Source organism: Hylobates moloch, unplaced genomic scaffold (assembly GCF_009828535.3).
Source record: "Hylobates moloch isolate HMO894 unplaced genomic scaffold, HMol_V3 SCAFFOLD_23, whole genome shotgun sequence".
NCBI classification, from domain to species: domain Eukaryota; kingdom Metazoa; phylum Chordata; class Mammalia; order Primates; family Hylobatidae; genus Hylobates; species Hylobates moloch.
In genome coordinates, this window is record NW_026652298.1 from 1,064,515 (window position 1) to 1,080,418 (window position 15,904).

At 36.1% G+C, this 15,904-nt stretch overlaps 1 non-coding gene across 1 annotated transcript; it reads left to right on the plus strand.

The window, feature by feature from the left end:
- Nucleotides 1-15,144: 15,144 nt before the first annotated feature.
- On the plus strand, nucleotides 15,145-15,247 carry LOC116462831 (small nucleolar RNA U13). The gene has a single exon (XR_004246482.1). It is a non-coding gene; the product is annotated as a small nucleolar RNA U13 (small nucleolar RNA).
- Nucleotides 15,248-15,904: the final 657 nt, after the last annotated feature.

Below are 15,904 nucleotides of genomic sequence, written 5' to 3' on the forward strand. Positions count from 1 at the left end.
TATATCATTAAGTATGCCTTTATGTGTATATCTTATCTCTTCTAGTTTCAAAATTATCTCTTTGCAGGCTTATTATATAAACAATTATTACCCAAAAAAATAGTTGGCAATAATGATATCAACAATGGTTATCAATTTTTCAAGATAATTGTCTGAAATTTAAAGATACTTATAAGAAAATGGTAATCTTTTTGTACCATGCTTATGAGATACATAAGTCAGCATGATTCTTTCACTGTACTAGAAAAGAATAGATTGAGGTAAATTAAATGGCTTCCATAAAATTACCCCAATTGTCCAATGTAAGATGGCCATTCAAGAGATAGAGCCTAAATACAAACCCAGTTTTTCTAACTTCAAGCTCAGTACTTACTCATTCACCATTTACAATACATTATTGGGTGTTTAATATGAAGGATACAAGGATGAAAATAAAGTCAATACCCTCAAAAAGTTCAAGATGTTTTGCAAGTCACAAATATATAAGTAAATATCATAAATATACTTCAGCATACCACCCAATTTCTCTGACATATAAAGAGTTTTTATTTATCACAGTATGGGTTAAATAATACACAGGGAATTACTATGTGTTTTGTCTTCCTGTATCACATAACCCTGAGTGCACACTCAAACTGAGTGAACATGGAACTACTGGAGAGAACAAAAGGTCTGGGTAATTCCCAGGCCAAGACTTAAGAGGCCTGCCTAGAATACTGAGATGCAATTCATTTACTCCAGACTGTGAGATGCATAGTGCTAGAAAAATGTAAGTTTGAAGAATTAACTTTTAAAACATTTAATTCAATACTTCTTAGCACTTACACTAGAGGCCTTAGTATATAACATAGAAAGAGAGAATGCACCTTCTACTTCCAGCCAAAATTTTCTACCCTTCCAGAGTTTAGGTATAGCTTATCAACCTGAAAGAGCAATTATTTTTCTTGTACAAGTATGGTGTGTTATATAAGCAGGAAGTGCTTAATAGTTGTCATATTTTCCTACCTGCTTGCTGTACTCCAAACATACAGCTCAAAAGCAGAGAAAGTGTTCAAAAATAACTTAGGTTTAAAGACCGCTTTCTATAACTAAATTTAATTCTTTTCTTGGCTCTTAGTATATTTTTCAGAGTCTACATTGATATAAAGACTTCATCTCCTAGGCACTGAGAAAATCAGTAGATGAATGTTCAAATAGCAGTTAAAGTACTGCAGTTTTGTTACTGACAATAGCACCAGTGTATTCCAGGGAACTATGTCTCATTCTCTGCAAATGAATGAACAGTATATAATTTTTTTAAAAATTGCCCATTTATTAACTAGTGGGGGGAAATGCTGTACCACTTCTGCACACACCATCCTCTTCCATTAGTGAAAATTAAATGAAGGTTATATGCAGGGTTTGTAAGCAAGGATTGACAAAGCAGCCAGGAGAGATGAGGGAGTTTGTGCAATTGAGACTGAGAGAACATGAGCTGATCAAATGCTGGTTTCCCTCCCTTTGCATCATTCCCACCTTTGTTACCATTCTTTCAAGATGGTAAGTAAATTCTCACCAAACTCACTGAACTCATCTTACGCCTTTTTTTTACTCTATCTACTATATGCTTATGAGAAAATCCACGAATCTAGCAAAATATCTTAACATAAATATACATGATTTTACTTGGGTATGTGATAATCAAGATGCTGTTGTTTGTGGGTCTGGCTTTGTTTCAGGATTCTGTCTTCTGTCTTTTAGCTCATCTTTTGAAAATATTACTTCAGCATTAATTTTTAAAAATATATATTTTTATTTTATACTTTTATATTGTGCTTTTCACTAGTTTTATGAGAAAGGAATTAAAAAGAAAAAGCTAGCCCCACCAAAAAGGATAAAGATTGAGAAAGTCATAATCCTTCTCCTAATGGGTATGTTGTAATCAACAGAAATGTTATGTGGAGCTAATGTTTCTATTTCTTTACATTTAAAGAAAGGTTCAAAATAACTGCTTTTTCATTATCAATTTTAAGTTGCAAACAAGCAGATTACAAACCATGGTGAGACCATTACTGTCTGGGAGAATTCATGTTTCTCATGTAGGGGTGAAATAAGAACTACATCCTTAGGTTTTTTGGAAAGAAGCCACTTGTCTTTCCCAGGAGTCTGGTGGGGTTTCCTGAGCTTTTTACTGGCAACACTCAAGTGTTGTTTATGGGACCATGCCAAGACGCCATGGGATTGAGATACTCCCATTTGGCTGGCAGGCCTGTCTGGCTCTCTCCTTGGTGCTGGCTGCTTCCAAGGAGCTTGCTTCTCTGGGCTTTGTATTTAGCAAGACACACAGAAAAGGTGTTACCCTGCAAAGTCCTTGACGGATTTACATCCCCAAATGAGCTCTTGGCTTTGTTATCCCAAATTGACTCACCCCCCTATGAAGGTTTTCTAAATTGCCACAGCCTTATAACACCTAAATTTTATTTTTTCCTTGGCACTTAGCAGGGTTTGTATGGCTTTGAAATTCACATTGTGATTTGGCTTCTACTGAGTTTATAAGCCACTTTAGAACAGGGCCCTGAAAATTCCCTTATCCCTACAGTGCCTAGGTTGTAGTAAGTTCTTGAAAATATTGTTTGATGATAGGAGTGTTTTCCTGTCTTCTTCCCTGGAAGAGATGCCTAGAGTTTTTAAATTATAAGATCCTGTCCTATCTAGACAATGTTAAAATAATAGATTTGCCTATGTGGCCCACAGTTGACAAGTATATTATTTTTATCTTTCTCTTCCTTTTCCAACAATTACACAAAACACCCTATTGTTCTCTGCCTCTCTGTCTCCTCTCTCTGTCTCTTTCTCTCTCACACACACACATACACACACAAACGGATACAAGATCACAGTTTCACTCCCATCTTTCAATGGGATCCTAACAGCAGAGGTCAAGAGCACAGAATCTGAAGCTAAACTGCCTCAGATCTTATACCAGCTCCTGTAATTAATACCTACATGACAGTGAAAAATGTCATGTGAGGATGCGAGGCCGGGCGCGGTGGCTCACACCTGTAATCCCAGCACTTTGAGAGGCTGAGGCAGGTGGATCACCTGAAGTCAGGAGATCGAGACCAGCCTGGTCAACATGGTGAAACTCCATCTCTACTAAAGATACAAAAATTAGCAGGGCATGGTGGCGGGTGCCTATAATCCCAGCTACTTGGGAGACAGGATTGCCTGAACCTGGGAGGAGGAGGCTGCAGTGAGCCAAGATCACACCATTGCACTCCAGCCTGGATGACAAGAGTGAAATTCTGTCTCCACAAAAAAAAAAAGAGAGAGAGAGAGAAAATAAAAATGTTATGTGTATCTCTGTGCCTGAGTTTTTTATTGATAAAATGGGGATAAAAATAGAAAGTAACCTCATATTTTGTTGAGTTAATCACATAAAGCACTTAAAAGAATGGCTCATAATAAATAGTATATTAGTATTTTTCATCATTACTACTTTGGGGAATGGTTTAGCGAAAGCGTTAGTTCTCTCAGCAGTCATCAGTTCAGATTTACAAAACATGCAATCTCAACTCATTAGGGAAGTGGCAATGATAGCAGAAGCAAGAATCTAACTAGAAAAGCTAGATCCTCTTCTTGGTTGAGGGAATCTGAATCACCAACCTTTACTTCTTTAATGGAAAAGATGTTGGCCAAGAAAGAGCAACTAATTTAACTAAATAAGTGTATTTGGGCTGTGAAGAGCTTTATAAATCCTTACATTTTTTATGTATAACTTGCACAACCTGAATTTTACGTAACTTTGCACAATAACTTCTGAAATGTTATGTTTGGAAAATCTAAGGAGAGGATTTAATGTTGGATACATGAGAATGGAAATGAGACACAGCAGGATAATGTTGAAAGAAAAGACAATTATTAGGTGCAATAGCTTGATTCTAAAATGATGTTTTCTGTTGCTTCATCTTGGTACTATTTCTTGGTTACCCTCATAAAGGCCTGCCAGTGAATAAAATAGGTCATCTATTGCTCCATATTTAAAATGATTATAGAAGTGCATAAAGTGGTGGCTAAAGGTGGAGTTCCAGACTTGAAGATCACTGCAAATGATTCTTTTTTTTTTCTGTGTCACCCAGGCTGTCATGCAGTGGTACAATCAGAACTCACTGCAATCCCAAATTCCTGGGCTCAGAAGATCCTCCTGCCTTAGCGTCCCAGGTAGCTAGGACTATAGGTGCATGCCACCATGACTGGCTAATTTTTTTTTCTTTTCGTAGAGATAGGGTCTCCCTATGTTGCCTAGGCTGGTCTTGAACTCCTGGCCTCAAGTGGTCCTCCTGCCTCAGCCTCCCAAAGACCTGGGATTACAGGTGTGAGCCACTGCACCTGGCCCAAAAGAGGCTTTAGGGCTTGGCTTCAATGAAGCCAAGTCTTTGGCAGTGGTAACTCTGTCTTACTTGAAGGATCCCCAAATTATGTCAATTAATGGGGGATTTTTTTACCTGAAACTGTGGAATAAGCCCTAAAGCATGACTTTCAAGGTTATCTAATAACTGTCACCTCTTATCAGTTGGTGAACCTGGTCTAGTGCATGCTCCAGCTTATGTCCTGGCAAGGATGTATACTGGACTACTTCAATTTTACGTAAATAAGGGTCAACCTGAAAGTAGAAAGTTATGTTTACAATAAGCTTTGCTTAGAAGTCATTCCAGCTACTTATGCTACATTAAAAAAATCCCAAAACTTTGTGGCTTAAAGCAACATCAATCATTTATTTTGCTTATGAGTCTGTAATTAGGGCAGGACTTGGTAAGGTGGCTCATCTCTATGAGCATCAGCCGAAATGGCTTGATTGGGACTTAAGGATCCATTTCGAAAATGCACATGGTTAGCTGGGAATTCAGCCAGGGCTGCAGGCTGGGGGTTTTCCTCATAGCATTGAAAGCCGAGCTCCAAGAATAAAGGTTTAAGAGGCTTGGTCAGAAGGTACATGGCTTCTTATGAGCTCGTCCTATCATATTGCATTAGTAACTAGGAAAGTCATTAAAACCAGCCCACATTCCAAGGGAGGGGAATTAGGCTCTATCTTTAATATCCTGCAGAAGTTATCATGCCTAAATCTCTACCTATAATTTAGGCTATTTATGATCTCTCCCTTATATACAGTGATGCATCCTTTATTGACAGGGATACATTCTGAGAAATGGACCATTAGGCAATTTTGTCACTGGGCAAATATCATAGAGTGTATTTACACAAATCTAGATGGTATAGCCTACTACACTTCTAGGCTATAAGATATAGCCTGTTGTTTATAGACTGCAAACCTGTTCAGCATGTTACTCTACTGAATTTTGTAGGCAATTGTAACACGATGGTAAGTATTTGTATATTGAAACATAGCTACACAAAGCAAAGCAAAGGTACAGTCAAAATATGGTATAAAAAGATTTCAAATGATACACCTGTATAGGGCAGCTCCATTATAATTTTATTGGACCACTGTCATGTATTTGGTCTATCATTGATCACAACATTGTATGCTATATATGACTGTATCTTAATTGTGATTTCCTTATGTTTCTTTTAGACAAGTAAATCTTGTTTAATATACCAAAGAGGTATCGTTTTTCTGGTTCTTTTTCTGGTCAGTCTTTTCTTTCTATTGACATTTAGTGATAACATCATCTGCATATTTTCACATATATAAGACATTGAAATGGCCCCTGAAGAAACTGGGTCTCTTAATTCATTTCCTGCACTTTAATTGTAGATTACAGTTCTATTTCCTTAATGAGATTGTGAGCTCTTTATACCAGGGACAATGCCTTGCTTCTCTTTATCTCCACCACCTATCAGAATACATGGCACATCCAAGTGAATGCTATTATTTGAATGTAATGAAACTAAAATGATGTTGTTAAGGAAGATAGGATAAAACCCACCAGCTGCACATACACAAAAAAAATACCACATGTACCTGGCATCTTCAGGGAGATCAGGAACACCTGTAAAGTTGTGCTCCACAAAGAAAGAAGAGTCATCTCCTTTAGCAGCCACTCCATTTTCCTCAGTATGTTGAAAATAGTATCACATTGGCCTGGCGCGGTGGCTTACGCCTGTAATCCCAGCACTTTGGGAGACCGAGGCAGGCGGATCACGAGGTCAGGAGATCAAGACCATCCTGGCTAACACGGTGAAACCCCGTTTCTACTAAAAATACAAAAAATTAGCCGGGCATGGTGGCAGGCGCCTGTAGTCCCAGCTACTCAGGAGGCTGAGGCAGGAGAATGGCGTGAACCCAGGAGGCAGAGCTTGCAGTGAGCCGAGATTGCGCCACTGCACTCCAGCCTGGGTGACAGAGCGAGACTCGTGTCAAAAAAAAAAAAAAAAAAAGAAAGAAAGAAAATAGTATCACATTATAGGCGGTGTATGATTTGAAAAGGCCGGGTATCCTGATAATCTGTTGGGTGAACAAAACCTATCAGCAACATTTTGATGAAGGAAATGATATGCTAGCACAAGAGAGAACTGATTTGATCCAGCAGTGACTGAATTTATTTTTCAAAGGAAGACTTTTCATCATGTGCATCTGAGCTTTAATCTTTTGCTTGTCACTCGATGGTCTGCTCAGAAAACTTCAAATTTATGAGTCAAAGTAACCATAAGCCTTCTTGGGACTGTCTCTCTATTTCCCTGAAATGATCATTTAGTTCAATAAAGATGTATTTAATGCCATTTGATGTGCCAGAAACCATGTTCATCGTGCTGCTTGAAACAATGCCAATCTAATTATTCAGCCTTTTTCACTTAGTAATGTGCATTTACGTTTCTTAGATCTCTTTTCGTGGCTTGATTATCTCATTTCTTTTTAGCACTGAATAATACTCCATTGTCTGCTTGTACCAAGGTTTATTTATCCACTCAACTACTAAAAGACATCTTTGTTGCTTCCAAGTTTTTGGCAATTATAAATAGAGCTGCTATAAATATTTATATACAGAGTTTGGTGTAGACATAAGTTCTCAACTCATTTGGGTAGATAACCAAAGATCACAATTGCCGAATCATATGGTTAGTTCCATAAGAAACTGTCAAACTTTTCCACAGTGGCTATATCATTTTGCATTTCCATCAGCAGTGAATGAGAGTTCCTGTCCCATCCTCATTAGCATTTAATGTTGTCAAAGTTTGGAATTTTAATCATTCTAATAAGTGTGTAGTGGTATCTCACTGTCATGTTAATATGAAATTCCCTAATGACATATGATGTTGAACATCTTTTCATATGCTTACTTGCTATCTTTAGGTCTTCTTTGTTTAGATATCTGTCAAGATCTTTGGCCCATTTTAAAAATTAGATTGTTCACTTTCTTATTTTTGAGTTTTAAATGCTCCTTCTTTATTTTGGCTAACAGTCCTTTACCAGATGTGCCTTTTGCAAATATTTTCTTTTAGTCTGTGACTTTTCATACTTGCTTGTCTTTCCCAGGACAGGAATTTTTAATTTTAATGAAGTCCCACTTATCAATTCTCTCATTGATGAATAGTGTCTTTGGTGTTGTATCTAAACAGTCATTGTCATATTCAAGGTCACCTAGGTTTTCTCCCATGTTGTCTCCTAGAAATTTTACAGCTCTGAGTTTTATATTTTGGTTTATGAACTGTTTTGAGTTAATTTCTGTGAAGGGTGTCCGGTCGAGATTTATTGTTTTACATGTGGATGCCCAGTCATTTCATTACCATTGGTTGAAAATACTATCTATTCCATTTTATTGCCTTTGTTCTTTTGTCAAAGATCAGTTGACTATATTTATGTGGGTCTATTTCTGGACTCTTTATTCTGTGCCATTGATCTATTTGTCTGTTCTTTTGCCAATACCACACTGTATTGATAGCTGTAGTTTTTTATTCTTGGAGCTGTGTATTGTCAGCCCTCTGATTTTGTTATTCCTCTGACATTGTTATTCTTTTGTTATATTTCCTGTTTTCCATTTTATTGATTTGTGCTCTATTTTTCAAATTATTTCTTTTCTTCTGCTTATTTTGAGTTGGCTATTCTGGGGCAGTATTTCCACATAAATTTTAGAATCAGATTATTGATACCCACAAAATTGCTTTCTGAGATTTTGATTGAGATTACATTGTATCTATATATGAAGTTGGGAAGAACTGATATCTTAACAATACCGGATCTTCCTGTCTATGAACATGGAATATCTCTCCTTTCAGTTCTTTGATACCTTTAATGAACTTTAAGTTTTCCTTTTACAAACCTTATGCATATTTAATTAGGTTTATATCTAAGTATTTTATTTTGGAGATATTACTATAAATGTTAATGTGTTTTTAATTTCAAATTCTACTTGTTCATTGCTGGTATATAAGAAAAAAATTGACTTTAACCTTGTATACTGCAATGTTGCCAAAATTGCTTATTAGTTCTAGGAGGGTTTTTTCTTGTTGACTCTTTTGAATTTTCTATATACAGTCATGTTACCTGCAAACAAAGACTGCTTGATTTCTTCCTTTTAAATCTATACTTTTTAAAAATCTTGTCTCACTGCATTATCTAGGACTTTCATTATGATGTTTAAAAGCAGTGGCGAGAGAGGATATCTTTGCCGTATTCCTGCTCTTGGAGGGAAAACTTCAAATTTTTCACCATTAGGTACAACGTTAGCTGTAGGATTTTTAGAAATGTTGTTTTTAGAAGTGGAGGCTATGCCCCTCTACTCCTAGTTTACTGAGAATTTTTAATCATAAATGGGTATTGGTGTTTGTTACGTGTTTATTCTGCATCTATTTATATCTTCATATGATTTTGTTTTCTATAGCCTGTTAATATGATAATTATATTAATTGATTTTTGAAATGTTCAAATAGACTTACATTCCTGCAATAAATCCCACTTGGTCATGTTGTATAATTCTTTTGTTTTTTTTACATTGTTGGATTTGATTTGCTTATAATTTTTTGAGAATTTTTGCATCTATGTTCATGAGAGACATTGGTCTATAGTTTTATTTTCTTGTAATGTATTTGTTTGATTTTGATATAGGGGAGTGCTGAGCTCATAGAATGAGACAGGAAGTATTTCCTTGCTTTTATCTTCTGAAAGAGATTTCAGAGAATTGGTATAATTTCTTCCTTAAATGTTTGGTAGTTTTCACCAGTGAACCCATCTTGGTGCTTGCATTTGGAAGATAGTTAATTATTGATTAAGTTTCTTTAACAAATATATTCAGGTCTATTTAGATTGTCTATTTATTCTTGTGTGAGTTTTGGCAAGTTGTGTCTTTCAAAAACTTGATCAATTTCACCTAGATTATCAAATTTGTGGGCATGGGCTTTGTTCATAATATGCCTTTATTATCCTTTTAATGTCCATAGGATCTGTATGTCTCCTCTTTCATTTCCGATATTAGTAATTTGTGTCTTCTTGCTTTTTTCCTTAGTTATCCTGGCTATAAACTTGTTAATTTTATCGATCTTTTCAAAGAACCAGCTTTTAGTCTTATTGATTTTCTGTATTAATTTCCTGTTTTCCATTTTATTGATTTGTGCTCTATTTTTCAAATTATTTCTTTTCTTCTGCTTATTTTGAATTTAATTTGCTCTTCTTTTTCTAGTTTTCCTAAGGTGAAAGTTTAGATTATTAATTTTAGAACTTTCTTTCATGCTATAAATTTCTCTCTAAGCACTGCTTTTGCCACATTTCACAAATATTGATAATTCGTGTTTTCATTTATTTTTACTTTCTCTTGAGATTTCTTTTTTGACCCACATGTTACTTAGAAGTGTATTGTTTAATTTTCAAGAATTTTGGAATTTTCCAACTATCTTTCTATTAGTGAATTGTAATTTAACTTTACCATGGTCTGAGAGCAGATATTGTAGGTTTTCTATTCTTTTACATTTGCTAAACATGTTTTATGACCCAGAAAATTGTCTGCCTTGGTAACTGTTCCCTATGAATTTGAGAGGAATGTGTATTCTACTGTTGTTTGATAATGTTGTCTATAGATGTTAATTATATCCAGTTGGTTGTTAGTACTTTTGAGTTCAACTATGTCCTTAATGATTCTTTTGCCTGCCAGATAGGGTGTTTGTTTGTTTGTTTGTTTGTTTGTTTGTTTGTTTTGAGACGGAGTCTCGCTCTGTTGCCCAGGCTGGAGTGCAGTGGCACAATCTCGGCTCACTGCAACCTCTGCCTCCCAGGTTCAAATGATTCTCCCGCTTCAGCCTCCCAAGTAGCTGGGACTACAGGCGTGTGCCACTACGCCCGGCTAATTTTTTGTATTTTTTTAGTAGAGTAGGGGTTTCACCGTGTTAGCCAGGATGGTCTCGATCTCCTGACCTCGTGATTTGCCCACCTCAGCCTCCCCCAGATAGAGGTCTTAAAGTCTCCATCTATAATAATGGATTAATCTATTTCTCCATGCAGTTCTCTCATTTTTTGTCTCACATATGTTGATGCTCTATGTTAGGCACCTACACGTTAAGGATTGTTTTGTCTTCTTGAAGTATTGACCCCTTTATCATTATATAATGCCCTTTTTATCCTTGATAAGTTTCCATGAAGTCAGCTGTCTAAAGTTAATAGTTAATATAACTACAACCACTTTATTAATGTTAACATAATATCTCTCTCTCTCTATGCTTTTACTTTTAATCTATATGTATCTTTATATTTAATGTGGATTTCTTATAGACAACATACAGTTGGGTCTTGTTTTTTTTTTAATCTAATCTAACAATCTCTGTCATTTAATTGGCTTATTCAGGCCATTGATGTTTACAGAGATTATTGATATAGTTGGACTAATATCTACTATATTTGTTACTGTTTTCTATTTGTTGCCCTTGTTCTTTTCTCTTATTTTTGTCATTTATACTTTTTCTAACTTTTGCTTTTTTTTTTTTTCCCAGAGAGGGCCTCGCTCGGTCACCTCGGCTGGAGTACAGTGGCATGATCACAGCTCACTGCAGGCTTTAACTCCTGGGCTCAATTGATCCTTCCACTTCAGCTTCCCAGGTAGCTGGGACTACAGGTGTACACCACCATACCTGGCTGATTTTTTAAATTTTGTGTAAAGACAAGTTCTCAGTTGGTTTCCCAGGCTCCTTTGTTATTTTAATTGAGCATTTTATATGATTTTATTTTCTCTTCTGTCTTAGTATATAAATTGTCCCCTTTTTAAAAACTTTTTTTAGTGATTTCCCTATCACATTTACAACTAATCCATGTCCAGCTTCAAATAACACTATACTACTTCATGGGTTGTTCAAGTAGCCTACAATAATAAAATATTCTTCATTTATCAGTCTTATCTCTTGTATTATTGCTGGTATTTATTTCACTTAATATATATGTTATATATTACATACACGTTTGCATGAATAATCAAATACAGTATTATATTTGAAGCTAACTGTTTTCTGTTAGATTAGTTAAGAAAAGAAAGATAAAAGTTTTCATTTACCTTCACTTATTCATTCTTTGATGATCTTCCTTTCTTCACATAGATACAAATTTCTTACATACCATTTTCCTTCTCTTTGAATAAGTCTGTTTAATATTTCTTCCAAGGCAGGTCTACAGGAAAAAAAAATTTCCTCAGTCTTTGTCTGACATAATCCTTATTTCTCCTTCACGTTTAAAGAGTAATTTTTCAGAGTACCTAACTTTAGGTTGGTAGTCTTCTCTCTCACCACGTTAAATGTTCCACTCCACTCTCTTCTTACTTGCATGGTTTATGCATAGTCAGATATAATACCTATCTTTGCTCCTCTGTAGTTAAGGTATTTTTCTGCCTGGCTTCTTTCAAGGTTTTTTTTTTTTTTAATTTATCTTTGATTTTCTAAAGCTTGAATATAGTAAGTCTAGGTGGTTGAGGTTTTTTGATCTTTGAGTTTTATTTTTTTTTTTGGTTTGTTTATTTGTTTGTCTGTTTGATTTATCATGCTTTGTGTTCTCTGAGCTTCCTGCATCTGTGTTTGGTGCCTGACATTAAATTGAGGAAAGTCTCAGTCATTATTGCCTCAAATATTGTTTCCTTTCCTTTCTCGTTTTCTCTCATTACATCATTTGTAGTTGTTCCACAGTTCCTGTTTCCATTCATATTGTCTTCAGTTCTTATTCTGTTCTTGTTTTTCACTTTGCCTTTCAGTTTTGGAGGTTTCTGTTGTCCTATCCTTTAGCTCAGAGAGTCAGCCATGTCCAATATGCTAATGAGCCCGTCAAAGGCATTCTTCATCTTGTTACATTTTTATTCTATCTCTAGCATTTTTTCTCTTTTTGTAATTTCAACTTTTATTGTAGATACAAGGAGTATATCTATAGGTGATCCTTTCTTAGAATTTCCATCTCTCTGCTGACATTATCTGTATGTTCTTGCATGTTGTCTACTTTTTCCATTAAAGTCCTTAGCATATTTAATCATAGTTTTTTTTTAAAAAAATTCCTGGTCCAATAATTCCAACACGACTGCCATATCTGACTCAGATTCTGATGCTTTTTCAGTTTCTTCTGTGTGTTTATAATGCATTATAATCTTTTGTCAAGAGTGGACACGAAATACTGGGTAAAAGGAACTGCAGTAAATTGCCTTTAGTAATTTAGTGGTAAGATGTCAGGGAAGGAGACGCATTCTATAGTCCTAAGATTAGGTCTCAGTTTTTTTTTTGTGGAGCCTGTACCCATTCTCAGTCTTCATCTTGCTTCAGGTGGGACAGAATGCCTAGAGGGGGCTGGCTGGAAGTTGGATTTCCCTGCCCTATGTTAGGCTCTGATAAAATAGTTTCTCCTGAGGACAGGACTTGTTAAGAACAGGATGCTCTGATGTATTTCAAAATGGTTTCTTTTCTACTCCCCATGCCAGAAGCAGAAGGGAATTTTTCTCTGATCTTCACTGTGAGGACCTGATAGAGCTCCTGGAAATAAAACTCACGAAGTCTCTCTCTCTCCCTCTCTTTCTCTCTCTTTCACACACACACACACACACACACAGCCCTGAGTTCCCCTAGTGTTTTTGTCTCTTAGATTTGTCTACACTGAGCCTCCAGGGTAATTTTTCAATTATATTTCAGGTTTTCCTACCCCGGCTTTTGTTCCTGTGGAGGATTCTACTCATGGCCTTCCGCCCTGGAAAGTTGTGATTCTCTGCAGCCACCTTTCTGTTTCTTCCATTTTAGGGGTAGCAGTTCACCCTGTGTACTCACTCCCCTGAGAGATCGAAGAATAGTTGTTAATTTTTCAGTTTGTTCAGCTTTCTGCTTCTTGTTAGGATGAGGTTGTGACTCCTAAGCTCCTCACATCCTGAACTACAAGCCAGAAGTCCTGATTCACTACATCTATAATGACAAATACCTGAGTTCCAACAAAAGAACCACGCACTTAGATACTTTGACAGCAATAGCTATTGAAATAGAAGTTTTAAGTAAATTCTGGCCTTTGAATACCATTGGTTTAATAAATGTTTGAAGGATATATTGGGAAGAATTTGGGCAACGTTTTCACCTGGAGAATACATGACTATCTTACAAAGGCAGACATTCAATTAGAAGAGACAGAAAAAAAAAAAGAAAGCTGTGACTACTGTACTGACGGATGCCAGCACCATCATTTCTTTTATTTCATAAAGCTAATGTTTGAATCTTTCCCCATGATTTTCTTCTCTATGAAAAAAGTACTATTGATGCCTTACCTCTAACATGAAGAATATGCACTTGGGTGCTCGTACTTCTAACCACCGGGAATGGAATGTGTTATCTTTTAGGGCAAAGCTGTCTTATTGTTTTAGTCATTGTGGCTGGTATTGAATCCTTGGGAGCAGGCAGCATGTGGCACAGCTTGACCTTTCAGATCAGGCAGATTAAGAACATTATATTTTCCACCCAGTCAATGCAGGGCCTATGGTTAATGATTACTTAGAGCCTAAATCCCACAGCTGATTTTCTGTCATTTGGAAATGATCAGAGCCCATGTCCAGCAAAATCTGGCAGTGACATTTTTGGCAAGCTCTTTCAACAGCAGATGCTTTCAGGAAAGACAGAGAGCAAGTGGGGATGAGGGGAGGAAAATCTTATATTTCATGTAAAATTTATTTTGCTTCTAGTTCAACCATGCACCTTCATTCTTTCAAAGTGATGTGTTGATACTGGTGACTTTTAGCATGATAATAAATTACATGTCACTATTAGGATAAAATGGCATTGTCTGCTTGCTTTTTCTAATTTCATAATTGCGAATTCTCTTTCTATTGAAAAATAGCATTCATTGTCAGAAGCGCACTAAAATAACTTCAACACTTCAAGCAACAACTTTTTCATTAACATTCATCAGAATAAGTTTCATAGGTCACTAAAAAGAGAAACCTGAAAGGCCTATCTTTATTAAAATAGAGAAGAGGAAATGGAGAAGTAGAATCAAGGTGAGGAGTCATATAAACAAAATAATGTGAATTTCCTTCCAATAGCAGTGTCTGGTAAATATTCCTTCCCTCTGTTCATTGTTTCTGTTGTTATTCTGCTTTTGTTTTTGTTTTTCCCTCTCTCTCCTTATCCTTCTTTAAATTCAAACTGTAAATTCTGGTATAGAGTAGACACCACTGTATGTCTACTAGACAAACGGCCTGGGCTGAGTTGGGTTTGACTAATGTCTCTAGCCTGCGAGAGTTTCCTTATGGCTCTCATTAGGCACTACCCCTTGTGCCGCAAAAAGCCAAAACTAGGCCTTGGTGACCTATGTTTCCCTATATGTAGAATGTGATCCAAAAATGCAATGCATACAAGTAGATCTCTGATCAAAACTGCAAAAGAGCCAGAGTTAACTTTTGATCCTGCTAATTTTTATTTTTCTGAACTTTTGCCTTTTTATTTTTCATTCAATCACACAGGGCCCTGATAGTGGCCTATTTATAGCTACGCAAATCTACTAATTTCACCTAATGACACTCTTAACCAAGTACTCTGTTCTCCAGAACTAAATATCTGCTGCTCGTCCAACTCATCCACAGTCTAAATTCTGATTATTCTGAGCTCTGTTATTGTCAACAATATGTTTATTGTGTTCTATGATTATATTCCTATACATCAGATTATGAATGACTGATAGACAACACTTTCTAAAGTATCCATATGTAAGAGAAGTACCTATTGATCCTTTTGTAGTTCATAAACAGGATGATAGGGTTTTCACATTTATTATGAGATGTGCTTCCCTCCAACCTTGTTATGAGGTTGATGCATTATCCATCTGATGTGAATGTAGGAAAAAAAGAAGTATCTATTGGCATAAATTATTATTGAATGACAAAATTGCTATACTGGAAGATAAAGAAATAGTACACATGTCAAACACTTGATCATTCTTCTCTCTCACCTGCTATCTGTGATATAAGCAGCTGTATTAAAGTTGCCTAAAAATGTGAAAATAGACAGTAGAAGGCAACAGAGACTTCCATAATTGACATACGGCTTCCATCAGGTCCAAGGGAGCTGCTTCACTTGTCATCTCCCAGTAAGTGGGAAGAGAAGGAAAATATATAGATGATTTGACTCTCATCCCATTGACCAGACATAGTAACATGGCCACACAAATTAAAAAGGAGGCTGGGAAATATACTTTCTAGCTAAGAAAACATATTGCTAAATGAAACTGCCACACTTTAAAAGAATATGACCATTACATTATGGAAGAATAGAAGAGTGGTTAGTGGTAGACAAAAGCACTGGCACACTAATTGATAAAATGAATAGAGAATTTGGTCCAGAAGACAGTCCATAAGGTGGATTTGATGTTGCTTAAATGATATCACCTGTAAAGCTTTGATTCATATATTGACTGCAACCTTACATGGTTGTTTCTTCAGGTAAGGCCAACAAAGTCTTCACTTGGGTACCAACCCATGTACCACAA